Source organism: Herpailurus yagouaroundi, unplaced genomic scaffold, assembly GCF_014898765.1.
Source record: "Herpailurus yagouaroundi ecotype Mexico unplaced genomic scaffold, PumYag 100, whole genome shotgun sequence".
Classification (NCBI taxonomy): Eukaryota; Metazoa; Chordata; class Mammalia; order Carnivora; family Felidae; genus Herpailurus; species Herpailurus yagouaroundi.
The window spans coordinates 56,965,289-56,980,996 of NW_024412391.1; the positions used below are offsets into that span (position 1 = coordinate 56,965,289).

Sequence of the window (15,708 nt, forward strand, 5' to 3'; positions counted from 1 at the left end):
AGTAATCATCATTGAAGTCATTTCTTTGCATTGAAATTACCAGATATGTAGAAGGTCTTTATTCAAATGCAAATACACTATTTCATAGTGGCACCTAAGTTCAGATTAGTTTATGAGACCAACCCTAAAGGAATGGACTGAGATGAGTTAATGTGCATGATATCAATAGTCTCAGAGGGCAGACAAATGAGATTGAAATTTAGGGTCCTACATAACTAAGGTTAGCAAAATTTGGAAGGAGGGGCATTAGAAGGACAAATGCAGGAGCCAGTGGCCAATTGAAATTTTTGGCAGGGGGCAGCTCAAATTCTAATATTTGAACCTCAGTTATGATGTGTAATCCAAAAGTGTGGGTTAGTGTCTAATTTCCTTTAGTGTGCATTAGTTTTCTTATGATGAGATAAGAGCCTTTATGCCAAAAATATAAATGTAACAGAAGAACCCTAACTTTTAAAGATAACCTAATTACTTTGTCCAGAGGTTAATTGTAAATGAAAACAAGTAAAAAAGGAGACATTTACCAAAGACATTACAGGCATATTTCACCTAATAGTTTAGGTGTATATTTTTAGTTGTGATAATTCTTACTGAATTTATTTACCAAATTGGCTCACATAGGGAGTTAAAATTAGCTGACATCCTACAAATTAACTGATAGAATTAAAGTATTAATTATAATTCAGTGATTGCAGATATTTGTGAGTGTTCCTCCCACCCTCCCCAACCCTTGACAAATTCCTTGCCACTTGAAGGTTAAAGTAGGTTGGATATAGACAAAAAAAAAATACTAACAAAATTCAACTGTGTAAATTTAAAGATTAAATTGGCTATGTTCTGGGCAGCAAATAGAAAAAAAAAACTACAATAAGTTGTAGAAAAGGAAGGGTTTTAAAAGCAGAAAGGGGATAGGAAAAGGAAGTTTTTTAGCAAAGAATGCATTATCTCAGATAAGGTCCCCTTCTTAAAAAGGATTAAAGGGGACTTTTGGGCAGTTTTCCTCACTAATGATGACCATGTATTTTCAGATTGATTGGCCAAAGTTTACATTCCTGGGAGAAGCTGAAGTTGCAATTAGGTTAGGTACTAAGTCGTGGTTTGCTGATATAGGGCTTAGCACAAGTGACTCCATTTTGGGCCTGATGTTTCTTTAAACAGAAATTACTAAAAAAATTAAAATTAACAGAAGTTCAATGAAATATTTTGAGCTTAAGCAAGAATAAATGGGATAATATCCTAGCAAACACTTTGCAAGCCATAAAGTGTTATGTAAATATTTATTGTAAGAAAGTATTCAAGAAAATTTATTATGTGATTATTTATTGTTTGCTTGACCCCAAGGCAGTCAGAAGCAATACTCTTTAACTAGTAAAAATGATACCTTTTTGATGTAAAGGCCATACAGTGAATAGAAATGGACATGATTGTTACTGATTTCATTGCCATGAAAATACTAACAAAATTGTTGTCATACTGGTAAGCCATCAAATCAAATCCATCAAATAAATTTAATGTACTTTATAGAACATTGCAAGAGCGCTGAACCAAGTATTGTAAAGGAATTAGTTATAATGGAAAAAGACGCTCTTTTGATAGCTTACAGTTTAAGAAGAGAAAGCAGAAACAAAGCTCATAAATAAATACAGGAAGTATATATACTAACAATCACATAGCCAATTCTGGCTATTCAAAATGATGCATTTAAGTCTGTGAAAATAATTATTCAATTCTCCCTGCTATGTAGCTCTTTCCATCCCAAAACTGTCTGATTATCCCTGCATTCAGTTCACAATCCTTCCATTATTGCTGGATTTCCTTATCAACCTCTTTTCTTCTCCATACTGATTCTTATGTCCACCCTAAAGGTACTATCATTCAATCTTAATGTTTTTATTTTGAGTACCTATAGTTAGTTAGATGTTGCAGTGACTTTAGAAGGAAGTAGCTCTTTAGAATTTGGGGATAATAAAAGACCCTGTTGGAGATTGGTAAGATATAGATTTTATGTATGTGTGTGTTTTTCTTCATTTTTGTTTTACTTGGTGTTATTGTGAACACAGATTATTTTAAATTATAGCTTTAAAACTAGCCCTTTCTTATAAAACATCACTGTCTCTTATTTACTATTTGTACATAATCACAAAAAATTAAACAGCAGATTGTTGAATACAGTGTTACATTTTAAATGCTGATATTCCCTAATTTTGATCAGTTTGCTTCACTTGTGTGTGTGCATTTTTAAATATGCTCATAATTTTGTTGATTTGCTGGGCTGGCTTCCCCTTTGCTTTCTGTTAAAGAGTATGGTAAATGAGGTTTAAATCTTGTTAAAATTACATAATTTTCTTTCTCTCTAGGCTCTTTACTCCAAAATAATCTTTTTTTTTTTTTTTTTTTTTTTTTTTTTTTTTTTTTTTGCTAACTCATTTATGGTCCCTAAATAATTGTTATGCCATATTAGAAATTACTTTTTTCTTTCAAGCTGAAAGGGGAAAAATTCCCCAATAGTGTTATAGCTATGAAGAACTGGGAGTTTTTAACATTTTTTGAGGGGACGAAACAAGTCTGTTTTCTTCACATTGAGAGCAGAGGGACTCACCAATTGAAGTGGGTTTGATTGATCTGCCTAAGACAAAAAACACATATTCTGACAAAGTGTTAATAAACCCTCTCTAGCAGTTGTAGGCTCTTTTCAAGATCTTACCGTTTGTTTTTGATGTAATGAAATTTACAGAGAACTATTATAAGGTTCTAATTGAATTTCACAGAAGCAGCCCTGGTGTGACCCAAAATGGAGGAAAAAAACTCAGCTCACAAAACCCCACACGGTGAAGCAACTCTCTGCAGAATCATTGATTAAGAACATGAAGTGGAAAAGAGAGGCCCAACTCTCAAATAATTACCCTCGTTAATGAATACTTTTAAGATATGGTGTGTTGATGTTGATAACTTCTGTGGGACACAGGGAGACGATGAAAAAGATTGGCAGCTATAAAAGAGAAGTGTTTATTAAAACACCTTTTAAATAGCTGTAGGATATAATAAAAATACATCTTTAAAGGAACTTATTAAAATAGAGCCTAGATGGAATGGATAATTTCACCACCTGCAGCTTACACAAAACTTTCTTTGCTTTTGTGAAAGCTTTTACACACTTCACGCACTTCATGCTCTTTCCATCTTGGTGGGCTATGCTGAAAGAAGTTGATGACACGTATTCTAATGGGAAGGTTGTCATATTTCAGCAAACACTGATGAATTTAAAACATTTTCCTTCTCCAGATAGCCAGTCATCACAAGTGGGCACATCGACACCTGATCCTGTAGAAAATAAAATAAAACAATTTTACCTGCAAATTTATTAGTTTATAGGAAGCTCTTCATCCATTGTCTCTTGCTCTTCACAATAATCCAATAGGGTATGGAAGGCAGGCAACAGGGTTGTTAATTTTCATACAGGTAAATTGAAGCTAAGAGATGAAAAGACTTGCACTAGGTCACACAGACTTACACACGGTCATACCATAGATAAGTGGCAGAATAGGGATAAAAACTCAGTATTTTAGTTACAAGGATATTAGTACATCACCTTATAGGGGTGTCATGACGGTCAGGTGAAATGATGTGCACAGCCCTTAAGGCCAGGTCTCATCATATTAGTGCTTGGAGAATGTTAACTGTTACTATCACTACTGTTGTTATTTGATACTGACTCTTTGCATATGAAAAACACTATTCAAAACTCTACATGTTTAATTGATGAGTTGTAGTATAAATAATGCCCTATGTAGGTAATGTAAGCTGTGCTAGTATTTTGGGGTCTTTGGCAAAGAAATATGATAAATAACTAGCCCTCTTTCCATTTAAATCTCTGATATTTCAGTGGCTTTGTTAGCTCAAAATTGGGTACTTGAACAGAGAATGTTCTGTATATCTGTGCCAACGCCACCTAAAAATCCTCAAACATTTGACTTTTCTCAGGCTATTCTGTTTTGGATCTGCCATGGGTCAGGAGTTAATGTGGGTTTGAGGGTTTGGCGGAGGTGCACAACTTGACCGTTCCAGGATTATGGGATGAAGCAGCCACTGATTTGTAGTGGGTTGTCTCCCAGATAGTGTCTGGTGCTATTTGCTGTACTATGATTGTTCAGAGTTCTGAGTCCTGGGAAAGAGGCTGATTTTTTTGGGGGGGCAGTGTCTGGACGTGCAGCTACGGTGTGAGCTGAGCAACCATTTCGCAGTAAATGGTATGGATTATAGTGCTAAGCTGGTGCTTGCTTTGGAAATTGACCTGTGCTGAGCTGTGGAAGTATTCAACATGTGTGTACTCTGTTCCTAAAACACCAGGAGGCAATCTTCACTACTTAACTGGCACAGGTGATTACTATAAATAACAGATCTAATTACTAAAATTAATTTACTATGGTTTATATTAGGTGGAGTTACTATGACCAAAAAATTTCCTATTTTTATATTATGGTATATTAGGCAGTGACTCTATATTTTTTATTAACAGATTTAACAATGAATGAATCCAGTGGCCAGATTTGCTTTTTTTCCCTAATATGTGACTATAATTTGAACATCAGAATTCTGACGGTAGGGCCTATGAGACAGAGACATAAACTGCTACCAGGGCCCTGGAATCCTTAAAGGGAAGATCAGGAGAGAAGAACGTTTTCTCTACTCCTTTGGAAGGTGCAAGGAGTGTGACCCAGACCTCTGACCTTATCCATAGAAACAAAGAGAACAAAAGAAGGCAGGGATTCAGGTTTTTCCTCCTTTGATTTTATACAATTATATTGCCTTGACTGCCTGACCTCAAAATGAAATCCAGGCTTTCCCCAGGGAGCATTGACAGGGCCAAAAAAAAAAAAAATTGTCTGGGAGCTTCAAGCCTATCAACTCCAGATGGGATGAAGAAAAAAAGTGTTTGGGATTATATTTTACAGAAACAGGCATTACCTGACTGGCCAAGACAACTGTTTTAAAATCACTTTATTGCTCTAAGTCTTGGCATACATTTGCTTGTTTTAAACAACTGGAAATACATATTTTTGAAAATAATAACTGAATATCTCTCGTCAAAAGTAGAATTTAATGTGTTAGCTGAGGAGCTTGTACTGCTAAACAAAATTAGTATTTCTCCTTCAAACAAAATTAGTATTTGATTTCCCTGTTAGAGGAGAAGATACCATTTTTAGCTCTTCTCATACTTTAAAACATATTTTCTAACTCTATTAATGGATTCAGGTTTCAGAGGCATTATATAATTCATGGAGCTGGTGTAAACAGTAGGGATTTCCATATCTAGTATGGTTGAAGTGGTTCAGTCATGTCTCTGAAAAAAGTCATCCTGGCTCAGAAGTGTCTTCATAAAGATTTGATCCCAATCAAACACCTTTAATGAAAATCTTCCCAAATTATCACATATCATCAACGAGTATTTATTTAGTGTCCATTTGAAAAATGAATCTGTGCCGGATAGTTTTCAAACAGGTTGAGCAGCTGTAGTTTGCATTGCCTGCTGGAAATTTACAGTAAATAAGAGCCTGGGGATAAAAGAAAAATATCCCCAAATGATTTTTATGGAAAGACAAGTGATACCTTAATTGGCAGCCTTATGATTAAATCTGAAATGCTGTGGCCTTTTAATTTTAAATGGCATATGCAGACTCAGGTGCCACAGACACATGGCTGAAGAGACAGTCTTGGATCCTCACATAAATGCTTGGGAGCCCCTTGCCTGCCTGTCATTTAAGGATGTGTGGCAAACAGAGCAGGAAAACCAAAAAGAGACCATGAAGTCTGCACATGCTAGTGCCTCACAGGGTGTTTTTTCCATTAGATGTGGTGGGAATACTCAGGATAAGCATTTCTAAATAAAGATTTTAGCCATAGGGATGATGAATTGATGAAAGCAGGCTCTTAATCTACTCCTTTTCCTCAAAGATATGTGGGCCTCAGACGACAAAAAGTCAGTTCTTATTCATCACCTCCCAACATGGCTAGTCTTGGTGATGGGTAAGCATGGCAGAATCAAAGTTTCATAGTACGTGAAATTTATAATTTTTGGAGTCCTCTTTAAGAGAAAGAATTTTGCATATATTCTTTCTGTAAAATTTAGAAAAATAGATGAATGTGTGAAAACATCGTAGGTCCTTTCCCAGGCTTTGGACAAAACAGGAGATACAGTGTGAACAGTGAGAAGATATGGTGGGAAGGGCACGGAAATTCAAGCTTCATCAGAGGTTAAGCTCCCTCCATTTCTGGTGTACTTGGGGGGTTAAGGTAGGAAGACAATTCCTCTACTCCTTGATAGCCTAGGGTCCCAGGTTAAGTTGTTGGTTAATTCAGTTAAGTGTGGTCTGCAAGGTTATGGCATATCTGCACTATTGCCCAAGGCATCACTGTAGTATCAAAATTGGCTTATCCACAATTTGGGTTTTTTAGGTCTGCCTACTTAGTGCCCTCATGTCCTCTGTAGTATAAAACAGAATAGAACAAAGTGCTAGATGAGAAAGAAAATCCAAAAATAATGTTTACTTATTTAAGCTTAAAAAATCTGGTAAATGAGAAGAAAAATACTCTTGAACATTTGGATATGAGAACATTGGAAACAGTCATAATGGGTTTTTGAAAACTCTCGAAGAAAATGCAAGGATAAAAAGGAATTGAAGTCAAAATCATTGGACTTTAATAATAAAAATACTTTTTAGTAAAATATCAAATGCAGTGTAGTTTGCATTTGTAAGATTGCAATTCTGGATGAGCTTTTATGATATAAAGATGAGTTGTACTGAATTGTAACTAGTGAGGTAAATCCTTATTTGGTCATCTTAGGGTATGAGTCTTGGAGAACAGGTTAGCTTTTACTTTGTTTTACTTTGTTTGCAATGATAATAGTGAAATTGAAAGAAGATGGTTCAGCAAAAACCATTGGTACCCATCCATTGTTCTCTGTGAATTACCTATAGACTATGATCAGCTATCTGTAATTTGCTGGGATAAAAGTAAATTACATCTCTTTTAAAAATTCTTAGTTTCTTGCTATATTTATAGAATCTGAATAGGTACAGCTCAGTTTAGAGCTGAAAGATAGTTTCCACTTGTATATAGGTTTGCTTACCAAAAACAATGGTTGCAATAATATCATAGTAATTATAATGGTAGAGATTTATGGGATGAATATGTTAGATCTGTGAAGTGGGTACAATCTTCGGTTCCCTGTACAGATCACCATTACTAGGCTGGTGCACCCATCCCTACATGCTGTGGGTATTGACTGCTTAGAGCTCATGGGTGCATTATTTTTTTGACTCTAGGCTGATAAGGATTTTATCAGAACCTCACCTCTGGTTGACACAACCTATGAAGTTCAATTCAGGTTCCCAAGCTCTCTGTGGAAGCAGTCTGAAGCTAAATCACTGTCTAGCTTCTTCCCCTGCCCTGCCTGTTTTCTTTAGTTTCTCAAAAGCACTACCTCAGTAGATCACTTGCCCAAGAAAATCCATTTCAAGCTATGCTTCTAGGGAAACTGACCTGGGAGAAACTCAGAAAAGATAGAGTACATCAAGTGCTTTTATATTTCCACTCAAGATTTTGATGAATGGCAGTGAAAAAGGTAGGAGAGAGGATAAAAGTAGGGGGTGCAATTCCATAATTTCAGTATTTAAAATGGCTGACAAGCAAGCAGCAAAGTGAACTTTTCAATTAAATATGCAATAATTTTCTATAGTTCTTGGCATCCAACCAGAACAATGCCCTTCTCCTAAGAAGTGAATCTTGCTAGTCATTATGAAACCAAGCTGTACATTCTGGCATGGTTTGACATTTGCCCCCTGGTCAGGGTCAGGCATTCTGTGATACCAGACAGCCAATTTCAAGCATTGCTGGAGTCACAAAATGAGCCATTCGTACGACAACAGAAGCCTTTGAAAAGGCAGGTGATGCAGGATGCTTGGGCTTCTCTTGGCAATTCTGCAGCAGGGCCAAAGCCAGATGCCAAGCTGTTTATCCGTCTGCTGTTGACTCCATTCTGAATTAGCTGAACAGGGCACAACACCTGTTGATTTAGGAACAGTTTTGAAATGAGTAAATGATCTTTTATGAAGGCCAGACATAAAGTCATGATACCAAGATCACTGATATTATTATTGCATTTTTGGTATTCAAAGGATCTTTCTCAGTATTGCAGAACAGCATGCAAGAGGCTTGGCAGCTGTGATTCATACCCTAACAGGCCATTCTGGAGGCAAGCTTTGGAAGAACTTGCCGTGAGGTAGCAGATGTTTTCAAAAGATAGTCAAATTAACTTTTTCCCCCATCTCCTATCTGAAAGTGAAATGACTCCATGAAATGAGCTATGTATCTGGAAGTTCGAGTGCCAGAAGAGAGATGCAGGAGATGAGGCTAGATAGAAATCAGGCAGGGCGATGAAGGACTCCATTAAGCATTTTGGAGCTTATGCTAAACTGAGAGTAAAGCCATTCAAGGGTTTAAGCATTGAAGCTATGATTATGCTTGCGTTTTAGTGAGTGAGCTTTCAGATAAACATTATCTCACTGGAACCTTAAAATAACTCTAACGTAAGAAGGCTTGGCATTATTCACTCCATTTCACATGAGGAAACTGAGGCTTAGTGACATTCAGTCACTTGCCTAAAGTCATACAACTCGGTGGTGCAGTGAAGACTGAGTCTCCCATTCTGATTCCACATCCTACCATAGAATGTTTATGAGTGGTCACAGTACAAATGAAACAAATGAGAAGTTCCAATCCAAGAGAGCAGACTACACACACGTGCTCAACTGAAATTGATGAAAGAGGAGGATGCCATTATAAAAATAGATGAAGGAAGAGACAAGGTTGATGATACTGATGTTCCAGCTGTATTAAATTCTCACACAGAAACATCCACACTCTGTCAAGTGTGTAGGAAGGAAAACCATGTATATTTTTTTGCATTGCCAGTTGTCACACCCAGGTGCACACAGACCATAGAATATTTTCCTGAATCTTAGGAAGATGCCCACATCATTTTATAGAAGCAAATAAAAAGATAACATTTCTACTTTATTTCTAGACTGCTTCTCCTGGATCAACCTATGTGAAATGTAAAGGTGTCCACAAGTGATGGGGAAGTTTTATTTTCAATCCAGTAGATTTCTGGTCCTTTGCCCTGTCTTCCTAAGGCTAACACTGCATAAAACATTTTGTCAGATTGTGGAGTGGGGATAGGTGGCTCTAGTCTCTGGACTAGGGAGAGATCAGACTCAAGCTGAATGACTGGGGTAGAGTTTTTTGGACTAGATACCTTAAGGTAGTGACCACACCTACAGATGAATGCTCAGTGATTGGGCAGGCAAGTATTGTATGGGGTGCTGACTCTAGAGTTTTCACTTAACACTAAGTTCCTTAGCATATACAGATGATCATCTTTTCCATATTGTGCATGTATAGAGCTATGCAGTATTAGTGGGCCATGAGCCTATCCCTGGTGACCTACTGTGGCCATCCATTTTTAATATTTCTTGGGGGAGAGTGCAACAACATCAGGAAACCACTGCCTTTGCAATTATTGCCTGGTGACCGCGTCAAAGGAATTTGCTTTGCCTACATAGTAGGGAAGTATTTGATGCAGGAATACTGAAGATAATTCTTTGATTTGTTATCCTGACATAATGTGCAGTCTATCATAATATGTCATTCAATTTTAGATTCGTAGGCTATGGCTTGAAATCAACCTTCATTCACAATGTGAAGTAACAGAGGGAGTGTACAGAACTATATCTAATTTTATAGTATTAAACATACAAATTGTAGAAATAACATTAAAGGATATATTAAAATTGTCTCTGAATAGTAGGTTTATGGTAGTTTATATTTGCTTTTGTATATTTTTCCTGGATTTTTAAAAACTTGTGCAGTAAACATAAATATTTCTTTTGTAACCAGAAAAGTAAATATTATTTCAAAGACTACAAAATACTATCAGTCTCCATATCTCGTGGCAGGAAGTAGGGGCAGTGATTATTTTTCAGTTTTATAGCTGGACAATGTGTTGTTATATGGATGAACTAAATGTAAACAGGGTAAGACACTCCTATGAGATTTCCCAAGCATTGCACTGCAGTATGTCTTCTGATTAATAGTGTAGTACACCTTCCTTCTTAATGATGTTCTTGATTTTTCTGGCATTCAAATATAGCATTTTTTGTTTGTGTTGTATCATTGAATTATTCTTTCCTTTATCTGGATCTAGAGTTTATTGCTTAAAAATGGTGTTCAGATCGGGGTGCCTGGGTGGCTCAGTCGGTTGAGCATCTAACTTCAGCTCAGGTCATGATCTCACAGTTAGTGGGTTTGAGCCCCACACAGGGCTCTGTGCTGACAGCTTGGAGCCTGGAGCCTGCTTTGGATTCTGTGTCTCCCTCTCCCTTTGCTTCTCCCCCACTCATGTTCTGTCTCTAGCTCTCAAAAATAAATAAACATTAAAAGTAAAAATTGAAAGAAATGGTGTTCATATGGAGAGATAGGCAGTCATGCTGCCATCTTTGTCTTATGAGAACAATGACCTTATTTCTAGGATAGGTTGAAAACAAATTAACCCCCTCAAGTAATGGAAGTAATGAAAATGTAGGAAACAGCCAATATTTTATTTTTTCCACTTCGTTATTGTCAATTATATTATTTACATGCACTCCTCAAAATTTCATGCAAGTATTAAGAATAGGGATATGAAAACTGCATAACTATATAGAGAGATGTTTATAATGTATTTAGTAGAAAAACGAAAGCTATAATTCTAATAAAGACTGGATTAGAGAGGTTGGATTACTAGTGGTTTTTAAATCTTATCTTCAGTATTTTAAATGATAATATTACTCTTATACTGAAAAAATGTTCTCCACAATTCGAAAAGTTAAATACATTATTACTGTTCTGAAATTTCCATGAACTAGCTTTGTACAGTGGCAGTATCATAGTTAATGAGGTTTATCTGAGGCGTAATTATTGCTAATTAAAATTTCCATGAACCAAATTGGCCAAATCTAGAATATTTTGTGTAGGGGCAGCTCATTCAATTGAGCGTCGGACTCTCAATTTCTATTAAGGTTATGATCCCACAGTAGTGGGATTGAGCCCTGCGTCAGACTCTGCTGAGCATGGGTCCTGCCTAGGATTCTCTCTCTCTCTCTCTCTCTCTCTCTCTCTCTCTCTCTGTTTCTCTTTCTTTTTGCCCCCCCCCCCCCGTCTCTCTCTAAGAGAAAAAGAAAAGGAAATATGTTGTGTAGATGAACAAGAAATAGCAATGGAAAGGAGAGGGTGGCTGATTTACCTTTGTCTTCTGCATACCACCCAAATACAGATTCATGCTAGGGTTTGGCAAGACTCCAAGGATGATGCCTATAGCAAATTCCACAATCAGCTCAGATAATGTAACATTCAGGATGTCAGAAACGCCAACATACTGAACACCTTTCCAAATTACGCATTTCCATTCATGTTCTCTAGCAAAATATTATATTATTCAAATTTCATCTTAGAGTAGTAGTTGGTTGCCTACTTAACACCCATTTCCCCCTCTTCCCTTCCTATAAGAAGTCTGTTTTAATGCAGCTCATTACTATAAGGAGTAGCTCACCTTTTGCCAAGCTCTAGGGGTGAAAATGGCTTATTGATTACGTTTATCAATATTCGTGCAGATATGGGCTTTTGATATAATTTGGGTTAAAGAGTATGAGGAAAGTTTGCTGAAGGCTTCTGGAAAAGTTGATCTTAGTATGAATGGAAAACTTGGAATCCAGGGAAATTATTTCTTCTCTTCTATATGTTGTCCTGAAAAAATGTAATGCCCAGACTGCTGCAGTGTGAGCAAGATGCTGAACTGTAAGAGACTTTAGAGAAGTCTCTTAATTAAGTCAAATTTAAAGCCTACCCTACTTTAGTCTTTCAGGTAGGTGAGCCAGTAAATTCTTTAATATGTAAGCCAATTTAAGTTAATTTTTTTAACTCAGTGCTGAAGCCATCTTAACATAAATATCTGGCATTTTTAACTGTGAAGTATAAACTATAATTCTAAGAGCTAGATCAATATGAAATAAAGAGTGGATTGTTATATTCTTATTATATCAATGCTAAAGAATATTTGCAGCCAGTTACATAAATTGAATTTGAATTGCCAAATTAAATAGTCTATTAATAATAATCCTATTTAGGGGTGCCTGGGTGGCTCAGTGGGTTGAGCATCTGACTTCAGCTCAGGTCATGATCTCCTGGTTTGTGAGTTTGAGCCCCACGTCAGGCTCTGTGCTGACAGCTCAGATCGTGGAGCCTGCTTCATATTCTGTGTCTTCCTCTCACACTGCCCCTCTGCTGCTCACACACTATCTCTCTCTCCTTCAAATATAAATAAACATTAAAAAAATTTTAGAAATGTCTCATATATATATATATATATATATATACACATACACATATATATGTGTATATATATATGCATATATATTTAAAACTTGGCTTATTTAAGTAATCTCTACACCTAATGTGGGGCTCAAATTCATGAAGCTGAGATCAAGAGTTGCATGCTCTTCTGACTGAGCCAGCTGGGTTTCCCAAAACGTATTTAATCTACATCAGCTATTTAGGCTAGCTTTCTCAGAAGGCAAGAAAAATGATATATGCCTATGGATCTCAGTAGATTTTTGTTGTTTTAATAATTCTGTACCATAAATGCATTTTTAATTAAAGGAAAGATTAAAAACATTGTCAGCATTCAATGTAAAGGATGGTCAAATTTTACTTTGAAATAAAACCCTACAAAATAGAAATACCAAGAGAGCATATTATAGGTCTGAAATAAGCATCTAAGTCATAGGAAATAGATTTTATTTCAATTATGATTTAACAATAATTAGTCAGTAGTAGTTAATACATTTCTGTGTTTCCACTCCTTGGATCAGGAGTCAATACCATTTAGAAATATTAAGTCAATGATGTGGCTGGAATCAGGTGGAGGTTGCTGATGTCTGAATGGGTTATGATGTGCCACCTATGTCAAGAGATGTGGGAGGGCTACTCATGGACTGACACTGGAAGGAAGTATTACCATGCTGTCTCTTGTTAGGATGGTGCAGTAAGTGGAAGACACCTCAGTGAAAAGTGGGGGATTTAGAGTTGATGATGGAGGTCACTGAAACATCCCTCTTAGGGGAACTTCCATTGTTTATATCTGTCTAACCCCCTTCTAGTATCTTGTTTCCTTTTTCTTGTAGGGAAATCCATTCCATTTCGTTTGGTTAATGCCACATTTTCCCCAGGCCAGAGGTGTAGGAAGATGGCAAAGGAAAATTAGAGTCTCCCCCACTGTTGTCCCACAAGAGTGACACACGAGTGGGCCCAAACCCCACTGTGCTAGATTCCTCTCAGGACCATTTCCAGTCACTGCACGTAGAAGCAGGTTGTCCTTAGCCTTATCTGTAACCTATGGAGAACTTTAGAAATAGAAGTAATTTTTTACTTCTGTGATTCATAACTTATTCTCCATTTGCAATAAGTATAGGTGTTTCCCCACAATTTGAAAAAATCGGCAGAATTGTTTATGTTGTTACACTGCAAGGGAGTATTTTCTGTCTCATCCAGGAGTGAAAGAAATAATAGGTTTCTCCTCAAAAGAGCTAAAAATAAAACAGTGTAGGCACTTATCCCTAATGATTAGTTATCTTGATGTGAGAACAGAACTGAGAGTTTAGAGGCAACAGCCTACCTTGTGAGACATATTTTCCTCTCACTAGCCATTTTACAGATGTCTCTGTGCAGGTGCTGCAAGTGAACTTTCTGTGATTCAAAATGGCCACTTTTTTCTTTCACAAAGTGCTTTCTTTCACAAAGTGCTGTTAGGGTATCGGTAAGTTCTAGCTAAGGAATCAAAACTTGAGCAGCCAGTGTGCTCCACACTTTGAATTGTGTAGGTTATTCTAATTATAACTATACTTGAAATGGTTAGATCTGAAAATACGAATGCCCTTTTCTTAATGTTGTGGACAGGACTTTGCTTGCTTGTGTTATATTGGATGTAACAAAGTTCCCCAATTCCTGTTCAGTAAGAGAGACCTCTGGTAATATTTGACATAACAGATGTTCTTTTCCTATAAACAACAACAGTAGGAACAAAACCTGAATTGCAAATAAAATATACACAAGGATAAAGAAGCCATTTCTAGTTCAAAATATATAGTTCTGTTGGGGAATATTATATCTGGGGAATTGACCTTTGTTTTACTTGGTCTTCTTACAGCAATTACTCAGGAAAGTGCAGGGGTTGTACTGGGTATCGCATCATTTGAGCAAGCAGGTGCTACGCTGCTAGGGTCTTTAGCATAGTCAGTGGTAAGTTAGAGCATAGGAAGGTATTGAAAACCTGAAGACAGGGTCTTGACTCCAGTTAGGTTATATGATGGTCAGCAGGGAGCCTCATGGAAATTTTAGGACCTGGAAACTTTTTATTTTCTTCTCTGCCTCTCCTTACTTCATGCCACATGTTCTTGTCTCAATTTCCAGTAACTTGTTTTCTTTCTGTCTCAATTTCCAGTAACTTGTTTTCTTTCTGTCAGTCACTCCAGCACTACCTTTGTGACAACAGCCTACTAGGTGGGTAGTACTGTAAACACAACATTTGGAAGGAAGCACTTCAAAAAAGCATGAGCTCTCTTGGTCCCAACAACTGGACACATCTGTGCTGTAGACATTAGCATCAGCCTTGGAAAAGGCACAGGGATGTGGTTAAGGATGCTCCCTGAAGTGGCTGTGCTGATCTATTGCAACAAGGGGGGCAGACTATATAGAATTTAGTAAAGAAAACTGGCTACAAGGAAGTCACTTTTCTGACACTGGGTACGGGACATGAACCAACTTAGGACACTGAAGAAGGATTAATGATGAAAAGGCTAGACCAGCAGGAGATTTGAATGAGATTTTCTTTTTTGGATTTCACTGATTCCATAAAGCACATTTGTTCATACTTTAATACCTGTGAAAATGGGATATGTGTTACAAACAAGGATGTGCCATCTTTAACTGACAGTGTTTTTTAAAAATTCTTAATGAACATTAAAAAATTACATGTCTTATAACTAGTGGTATCTTAGAAATATGTACTAATGAGACAGGCTTGGAGTAACACCAACTCCACGCTAATTTAAGATACAGCACCAAGGTTGTATCTTATGTGAAGTATTTCATAAACTATAGCGTATAGGTTGGAGTTTGTGTCATTCTCAAATAATCATTTCTGTCCTTTCTATAATTTCCAAATACAGAGATCCATTCTTGGCAGTGCTTATTCCTCTCATTAGGCTGCGCTAAGATGTCAGAGATCATGTCTATTTCATTCACCATTCGATTTCCAGCACTGATTTTACGTAAGTTATCTATTGCTAGGGAATCCTATTTAAATCATCTTTGATACCACCCCATAGATACTGAGTCTATGCTATAGATGGCTTTGTTTGTATAGAGAATATTGTTTTGGTCAGAGTTTCCATAATTATTGATAAAACAAACTACGTTAAATTTTTTGGTTGGGACAGATTTAACATTACTTTCACAAAATAGTTACCTTAAAATAAATGATAAGAACAAGATGAGTTTTTCTAATTAAAAATCGACACATCCCCAAAGGCAAGGGAATTAAAAGCAAAAGTGAATTAC

At 36.7% G+C, this 15,708-nt stretch overlaps 1 pseudogene; it reads left to right on the forward strand.

The window, feature by feature from the left end:
* The first annotated feature begins 10,959 nt into the window (after window positions 1–10,959).
* LOC121029037 (uncharacterized) lies at window positions 10,960–11,079 on the forward strand (annotated as a pseudogene).
* The last annotated feature ends 4,629 nt before the right edge of the window (window positions 11,080–15,708 follow it).